A 9,871-nucleotide genomic window follows, 5' to 3' on the forward strand; every position below is an offset into this window, starting at 1 on the left:
AGGGAGAGGGATGAGGGTGGGGGATGGGTAGCAGAGAGGTTTAGACAGAGAGAAGAGTCCGGCTCTCCCAGTCAGGAAGATTTGACTGCCTTTTAAGTAAAGTCTTTATCAAACCTAGGGATAACTTATTTGAGGATACTCCAATTATCTAAAGAAACTAAAACCCACTATGTTCAATCTCCAAGCCCTCCCTTCCACCCAGGACCGAAAGGAAAATCAGGGAAGGGGAGGGATGGAGATGGGAGATCAGGGAGAGGTCCAGAGAAATGAGATAGGTTCAAATTTCCCCAAAACAAAATAAGCACAGGCCAAGGCCTAAGCAATTAGGCCAAAGCCAAAAGGCCAAATCAAAAGCCTCCAGCCACAGCGAAAGCCAGAAGGCAAAAGCCCGGTCAGTTGAAACTTCACCTCTATTTATAGCTTTAAGTTCTAACTGACTTTCTGAACATTCTAAGATGTTTAACTGAGTTTTTGTGACCGTTAGAAATTACAGAAGCAAAAAGTTTCTGTTAGCCACCTTGCATTACATCTTACAACAATGACCAATTTAGAAGTGTGTTTTGCATGATTATAAAAAAATTAATAAGAAAGACTTATTAATAAGAAAGGTTCAATGAGGGACAAAGTTTAGATTCTATTTTTTTAAGTATCAATAAAGTCTCACATCCAGTATATGACAAAGGCAAAATTAGAACTTTAATCTTTTTGACTGCAGGGCCATCTCACCATCTACTCCATGGTTCTGCCTATCACTTTGCAAATAACAGATAGGTACTTTATAAATATTTGTTTAATTTAACTATTAAATTGAACACTTGTTCCCCATTTAAAGCAGTCTAATTAATCATTCATTATTTCTTCATAAAAGAAAACTTATGAAAGAGATAAGATCATGGCCTAGTAATGCAGAGACCCCTCTGCTACCTGTTTAAGCAAATAAGGAACCCTTTACAATACTTAAAAAAATAGAATCTAAACTTTGTCCCTCATTGAACCTTTCTTATTAATAAGTATCTTTGTGCTCACTAGTACCAATATTTGCTGTTCTCTCAGTAACAGCAAGAATAAAGACCTTTCATGGAAAGGTTCCTTTGGAATGAGTTTTTAAAAGCAAAGCAGCTTATGGCTGTGATGTTACTATATTTCTCATTGGATTTGCTTTATGATGGCAGCAACCTTCTTTCAGTGGTATTTAACTTATGAAACTAGGGAATGGGAGGAAGAGTACAGGTCTACATATTCTGCCCACCCCCTAAGCTCATGGTTGGACTGTAGCAAATAATTTTATGTCTTGATTTTTTAGTACTGTAACTGAAATTGCAGCCTCCTGAATGTCTGAATCTAATCAGCTGTTCAGCAGGGCTTACTTATCATATACCAAACTTTGTACTGAAAGCTAGAGAGACAAAATGCAGAAATAGTCCTGCCCTCAAGGAGTTCACAAAGACAATATGTACAAAGGTACATATAAGATAAACAAAGATAGCTATTGTAGCTAGCATTTATCTTATTTTAAGGTTTGCAAAGTTGTTTCTATGTTATTTAATTCATTTTATCCTAATTACAACCCAATGAGGTGCTATTATTACCCCCATTTTGCACATGGGGAAAATGAGGCGGAGAGAGATCCAAAGGCTTGCAGTTAGTGTTTGATGAAGAATTTGAACTCAGACCTACCTAATTCCAAGGCCAGTACTCAAAGGGACCCTTAGACGATTCTAACAGCTGGAGAAAGGCCTTCCACAGACTATGACCTTTGAGCCAAGAAAAGGAGTGACTAGAAGAATGGTAGTGACCTCTATAGAAATAAAGAAGTTCAGGAATTATGTAAGATTGTTTGGGGCAGGGAGAGGGGTAATTTATAAGTTTGATTTTGGATATGTTGAATTTGAGATGCCTATAGGACATTTTGTTTGCAATGTGTAGTAGGCAGTTGGAGTTGTAAAATGAGAAATGCTTATGAAATAACTAATTTACAAAACTGATGTGATCATGAAATATGTAATGGATATGAGAGACTAGGGCTGGATATGTAGATCTTGAATTCATCTCCACAGACATGATAATACCATGGAAATGATGAGATCGCCAAATGAGAGAAAGTCAAGAGAGAATAGAATTTGGCCCAGGACAGATCCTTGGTGTGCACCCACAGATAGAGGTCTTATGTGGATAATTAAGCAGCAGAGGAGACTGGGAATGAGAGGTCTGGCAGGGAAATCAAGGGAGAACAGATCAAAGAATCCCAGGGTTAAGAAGTAGCTAAGAGAGAATAATCAACAGAGGAAAGGTAGAGAAGGATAGGAAGTAAGGAAAAGGCATCTAGCATAGCAATTAAGAGATCACTGGTAACTTTGGAAAGAGCAATTTCAATTGAATGATGAAGTTTGGAAGCCAGATTATAAAAGGATGAGAGGTGACCAAGGGGAGAAGAAGTAGAGCAATAGTAAGAACAGCTTTTTTTAGAAGTTTGATTGTGAAAGGGAAGAGAATAAGATAATAGCTTGAGGGAATCATGGGGGATATATGAGGTTTTTAAAGACAAGGAAGTTAATAAAGTTTGTATATAGCAAGGAAGAAGTCAGGGAAGAAGGAAAGATCAAAAATTAAAGAAAAAGGAAGTAATGTGGGTACTTTCTCCAATATCAATCATGCATTCTGTACCCCGATTTCCATTTCTGGTTGTCAACTCAATAATCAAGTTGAACCCTATCATGACACCACTATTGCTGGAAAGAGTGCATTAATTGACTGCCTGGATCAACTTCCATAAAGATATGAAATCAAAGATTATAGATAGATGATTTATACAAACACACAAGATCAAGAGATGTTTTTCATAGGTCAAAGGATATGAATAGGAAGTTCTAAAATGAAGAAATGCAATCTATGAATAGTCAAATGAGAAAATGATCCAAATCACTAATAATAAGATAATTGCAAATTAAAAACAACTCTGATGTAAGAGCTCATCCTGGTTTGGCAAAAATGACAAAAAAAGAAAAATAACGTTTTTAGAGTGGCTACAAGAAGACAAGTACTATGATACACCATAAGACAAGTACTATGATACACCATTGGTTGAGTTGTGCATTGGTCCAACTGTTCTGGAAAGCAATTTAGAATAATTATCAAACTACACTGTACATACTGCTTGAACCAGTGGAATCATTACTAGGCATATACCTTAAAGAAATCAAAAGTAGAGTGAGCAGAATAATATATACAAAAATATAGCAGCATTTCTCTTATAGGAAAAACTGAAAACAAAACAATGCCATTGGGAATGGCTAAACAAACCATGGTATATAAATGTAATAGAATTCATTGTGCTGTAAAAAGTAGTAAATGGAGTGGGTTTAGAGAAACCCAGGAAGACCTGTGTGAACTGATAATGGTAAGTAAGCAGTATCAGAAGAAAAATTTATACAATCATTACAATATTGTTATGGAAAACAACTTTAAGGATTGGTATCATATTCAACCCTACTTTTCTAATCTTTCTATATGGAAATGCTCATGTTTGTCAAGCTCAGGATTTTTTTAAATAAAGTAGTAGAAGATGAAAACCCTATGTGTCAGTCACTGGAATAATATCAAGTCAAAATCTCTGGAATGTTGATTCAGATTAGGAAATGTATAGGGTCCAGGGCTAGATCTTTGACAAATGAAGTCCCTGAAAATAACCATCAAATGACTTCTTTTGTTATAGGGAGATGAGGTGAGGCTGCCTTTAACTTCCAGTATGACATGGGCTGAAATGTCCCAGAAACCCTGCCAAGTAGTTATATACATACAAAAGAACATAGAAACAATAACTAGGTTATTAATAAAAAATTAATAAAAAGGTTACCTTTCATATAAAGCATATGAGTTCTGTAGATTAAAAATTATGAGAAAAAACACTATTTAGACACATCCTAGGTCATTGGTTGGAGTCTCTGAAAAGCCAACACAGGTGGTTCAGTTCCCCAGGCTAGATGCAAACAGTGCTCAATTTATACTCACTTCCCTCCTTTGGAGTTTGCCTGGCAAAAGTAACCTAATGTTGCTTTTAGGGTATTTAAAATATCATTAGTAAGTAGCCTATTTACATTGTGATTTGCTCTCCCACAGTGGGCAAACAGGGTAAATTTGGGTAAAACCACAAGGACCAAAGTGGATCATAGGTAAAGGGAGGGACATCAGGTCCCTAGAGACATAGAGCAATAACTATCCAAGTAAATGACCCCTTCCTTGGTAACTAAACAAGATTAAAAGTACCAAAAACCTCTCAGAGCCTTTCCACTACCAGCTCTTTTCATTGCTGTCACTAAGCCTTTCCAGAGCCACTCTATCACCAGGACCATTCCACTGCCTTTCTCCCTCTCTTGATAAAGCTTACTTCCTCACCATGGAGATTTCCTAAGTCATTAATTCTTTGGACAAGACCTCAGTCTCCCCTCCACACACATCAAGAGTATGGCATGAAAAATGAATGAACTCTATAAAATATTTTGAAAGAGGTGAAATAAATTATCTCTTATTTCTTTCAGATCTGTGGTTTTGAAAATGGACTAGAAACTCAAGTAGACATATTGCATTAAGCCTATGATGATAACATCAGCTTATTTTCATCTTATTTTTAGATTTCTATCTCCCACAGAATCCTTAAATAAATACACATAGAAGCATTCTTATTTTAGACCTAAAATGATATTTCCAGACATACTGACAGACTTAATTACTAATTTGTATTGTATTGGACTGATTAGATGAGTGTGGTGTTATACTTTGCCTTGTCAATTTTAGTACCATATGAATATATTGTAGTTTGAAGTATACTATACTTTAAAAATTATTCCCTTCTCCTCCCCTCCTCATCAGGTACAGGATAAGGAGTGGCAGCAGCAAAGATGATTAATGAAAATCATGCAATGAACATGATTCATGAAAATCGAGTTGAGCCAGATGACAAGATGATCATGGCAAGGAGAGGATAGACCAAGTCCAAGCTACTAATATTTTTCACCCATTTGGTTGTTAGGGTTCAGGTTTCTTTAGCATGCTTGGAAATGTAGGTCTAGGATGTTAAATTTACTATGTATTAAAACTATAGGCACTAGAGTTTCGCATGTCATATGCAATCCCTACATATGTCACATGAAAAAATTTTATTTGATTAAATTATTGTTTGTTAAGTTCCCAGTAATAAAAAGGATTAAAAAATATTGCAGGAGAAAACACTGTAGGAATTTCACAGGAATTTCAAGATATTGTCCTCCTGTTAATCCCAAATTCATTTTTCTTCTCAAAGGCTTTTATGGGTTATTGTGAGTGCTTTATTTTATGTGACTAATATACTATAGTGAATATATCTATTTACAGGTTCCTTGGAATTCTTTGTGTCTTCTGCATTTCTTAAGAAGGAAAATAAATCTGTCCTCTATCTAATAAGTATTTGTTAACCTGAGTGCTTGTAAAGGAGCTGGGGACCCCGTTATCTCCATTTTTAGAATCCTAGGCATAAGCTTTTTTATTATTATTATTATTTTTTTTTATTTGAAACCCTTAACTTCTGTGTATTGACTTATAGGTGGAAGAGTGGTAAGGGTAGGCAATGGGGGTCAAGTGACTTGCCCAGGGTCACACAGCTGGGAAGTGTCTGAGGCCAGATTTGAACCTAGGACCTCCCGTCTCTAGGCTTGGCTCTCAATCTAGGCATAAGCTTTTCACACAGCTATATTCAGAGATTTCTCAGTGTATAGTTGAGCTGAGTATGGGGATAAATGAGAAAAGGGATAAATGAATGGTAAAATTACCCTTTTAGGTTGGATTCAATATCAGATCCCGTCCATGTGAACCCAGAACTTGATGGATGCCCTGGGCCATTCCATGCATATATAAACCTGAATATTTGAGGAAGGAAAGATTGACTTTAACTAGATCTGCAAAAAGAGATATTTTAATACTTCCTTGCCCATTCTGATTTCCATTTCTTTTGCTTCTCTTATTGTTCTTGCTAGTATTTTTAATACAGTTAAATAATGTTGGTGATAATAGGCATCCTTCTTTTACTCCTGATCTTATAGAGAAGATTTCTGACTTTTCCCCACTACAGATAATGTTTACTCATAGTTTTAAGTATATATTTCTTATTATCCTAAAGAAAAATCTATTTATACCTATGTTTTCAAGTGCTTTTAATAGGAATGAGTGTTATATTTTGTCAAAAGCTTTTTATTCATCTCGATATAACCATATGATATTTGTTACTTCCTATAAGATCAGGAGCAAAAAAAAAAATGGAAAGAAAAGAAGTCTAGCAGTATCAGATTTTGAACTATGCTACAAAGGATTAATTATTAAAACTATCTGGTACTGATGAAGAAATAGAAAATTAGATCAGTGGAACAGAATAGATATACAACGAACAATTGTAAAAGATTATAGTTACATTAGAATGTTTGGTAAAAGCAAAGATCCAAGTTCTGGGGATGAGAATTCACAATTTGATGAAAATTGTTGGGGAAACTAGAAAGTAGTCTGGCAGAAACTAGATACTGACCAATATCTTATACCAGTGATGGGCAAACTACAGCCCAGAGGGCCAGATGCGGCCCCCTGAAATGTTCTATCTGGCTGTGCCACATTATTCCTAATCTGACGAATACAATGAGGATACAATACAATGAAACTTTGAAAGAGTTGCTTTAGAAACAGGCTGACAGATGAGCATTTCCTTTCCTTTGGCCCCCTCTTTAAAAAGTTTGCCCATCACTCTTACTTATACCATTTACCAAAATCAGATCAAAATGGATACATGACCTAGGCCCATGGTGGCAAACCTATGGCACACATGCCAAAGGGGGCACTCAGAGCCCTCTCTGGGGGCACATTCACCATTGCCCCAGCACAGAGTTGGTCAGTTTGTTATTAGAAAGCCAGAGGGATGTAGAGCTGGGCTCCTCCCTTCTCCCTCTCCACGGGAGCTTGAGGACATTTGTCACATCTCCTGTCCCTCTAAAAGATTCACCATCACTGTCCTAGGAGTAAAGAGAGTTACCTTTATCAAATTAGAACTGGGAGCATATTATCTATCAGATTTATGGTTAGAAGAATTTATGAATAAACAAAAGATAGAAAGCACTGTGAGATGTAAAATGGATAATTTTAGGTACGCTTAAATTTAAACAGTTTGGTACAAATAAAACTAACGATGCTAAGATTAGAAGGAAAGCAATAAATTGGGGGAACATTTTTATAGAGTTTCTCTGATAGAAGTCTCATATCTAAAATATGAAGATATCAGGAAAGACTTTCTGTAGCAGGTTGGGTATATCAGCTGAGCCTGGCAGGAAGTCAGAGAGCAAAGGTCTAGGTTGAATAGAGATTAAATTTATCATAATTTTTTATTATATGACCAAACACTATTTCTAAACCATTTACCTCATTTGTTGTTTGCCTGTTGTTTGATGATAATCTGTCTAAGCAACATTGTCATTTGTTCATACTTTAAAAAATTTATTGAAAAGGGAGCCTGCTTTAATGGTGATTACCAGCCTTTTAGAGGAATGTCTACTCATCAGACAAGCATCTTATTGAGTATTTACTACATACATTTGACTGATTAATGATACTGGGTTTTTCCCCTCCTCGAATTTTATACTTATATAAGATAAAGTAAACAAAACAAAGTTGTTTTGAGACTTACAACACCTCTTGAGGTAACTGGAGACCTTAGGGTATCACAAAAACTAGGTTGAAAGCATTACTACACCGGTTCAGTAACCAAGATCTCCCAAATGCCTCATCTTACAGTTGCTACAATTTGGGGAATTTCCCCATGTACTCTATACAGTTATAAACTTACAGGCCCCAGGTCAAAAAAAGGATGTGGATAAATGAAATGAAAATTCAATCTCCAGGAAAAACAATTAGTTCAAGAACTGAATAAATCAGAAATGAAAGAGATAAATTCAATTGCATACATCACCAAAGTAAATCATTGTTAACAACCCCAGTCAGACCAGAAGGGAGAAAGCAAACAAAAGATGGAACACAAAGGGAAAAACTACAAAAGGGCCACTTAGCAGATTCTGTGCTATTTTGTTGTTTTTTAAATGAAAGCTAAGATTTCTTCTCAGATCAGATCATAAAAACAATAGATAATCTCCCTCTTTCCATTTTGAGACTGAACTGAACTTACATGATAGATGCATTAACTTCTCAGAACTAAGAAATTAGGTCATCAGGGTTTCAGTTATCACATAATTACAGAATATTACAGTCTTTTGTCTTTAGTCTTCCCTTCTATACACATACCTGGAAACCTCTATCATCAAAATATATAAGCAAGAAAGACCTTGATAAAGTCATTTACACAATAGTGTCAATGATTAATGAAGTTTGATATTTCCTTTCCCAGGCATGTGAATAATCGTCAAAGCTCCTATTTGGTGAAAGTCCTTCAAATCAGAAGGTTGATCTTGCTTACAAGATGTATCCACAGGGATCACCTGACTGTTTAGGTTGTGCTAATGGTAGCTAAAAGCCTAAAATAAAGGAATCCCTTTATGTTGAGCACAAGGGGCTAGAACTCTTTCCCTAGGGTTACTTTTCTCTACTCTATACCCATGCCAGAATGAGAATAAACTGAGTTAAATCTTGGGGGAAGCCTGATCCCCTGGAATGGTCAGATTCCTTATAGTCTTTGGCTTATGTTCCCCTTCTCCATCACCCCAGGTTAAGAGGTTTTTTTTAAAGTTTAGATTATGGTTCAAGTCTAGAATTTCCCCAAAAGAGAGAAGTAGAAAAATACCCAAAGTACAACATGAATAAGATATGAGAGAGGCATTTATTTCATATACGGAAAAGAAATGGTAACTGCAAAGCCCACTCACACAATGGCAAAGCAACTTAAATTAGAATTCAGCAAATTATTATTACTGTGAATTTGGGGCTGGGAAGTTGAGTTGTGAACACTGGAGCAAGGAGGAGTTTATGGGACTGCCAAATAGGACTTCCAAATTTTATCTTGGCTCTGAATTAGCTCAACAACTCCTGATCCTTGTCTTTTCTTGATGACCATTTTCTCCAGTGAAGAAATTTTCCTTGCCTCCAATGTATTCCATATAATGCACCCAGAAACCCTTCATGCTAACAAGGTTGCCTCCAAACTTCCACAAGTGAGAGGCTTGAACATTGGTGGTGGCCGTGTAAATGAAGGGAATTCTTTTACTAGTGCTACAGATATTGGTGAGTGAAAGTATCTTGGCTCTTGGGCTGCACTTTGGCCCAAAACATTTTCTAGGGCAGCCCAAACCAGATTCAAATGTAATAGAGAAATATTTAACAAAATAAAAATATAATAAACAGATATTATAATAAAACAATTTCAATAGATAATAAAAATAGACAATTTTAAAACTAAGTCATATGCAACCCACATAGTTCAATGGCCCTGCTGACACCATTGTTGTAGAGGCAGAATCAACAAGATTCCATGAATCATTTGATATGGGGTTAAAAGAGAGGGGAAAATCAAGGATGATGGAGGTTGAACAGCCTTGTGAAGGGAAGGATATTGTTGACCTCAGTGGAAGTAAGAAAGAAAAAGGCAAATTTAGGGGAAGTTGATAAATAATTTTGGATGTGTCTCATTTTAAATACTAGTGGGATATCCCAGTGGAGTTGTCCAGCTAAGTGGTGTGGGACTGGAATTCAGAAGGGAGAGTAGGGCGGAGAAAGTAGATTTGTGAGATATTTACATGGAGATGATAACTGAACCCAATGTGAGATTTCCTAGGGAGGGAGTAGAGAGAAAGAGAGAGAGAGAGAGAGAGAGAGAGAGAGAGAGAGAGAGAGAGAGAGAGAGAGAGAGAGAGAGAGA

This window comes from Gracilinanus agilis, chromosome 1 (assembly GCF_016433145.1).
Source record: "Gracilinanus agilis isolate LMUSP501 chromosome 1, AgileGrace, whole genome shotgun sequence".
In the NCBI taxonomy this organism is placed as follows: Eukaryota; Metazoa; Chordata; class Mammalia; order Didelphimorphia; family Didelphidae; genus Gracilinanus; species Gracilinanus agilis.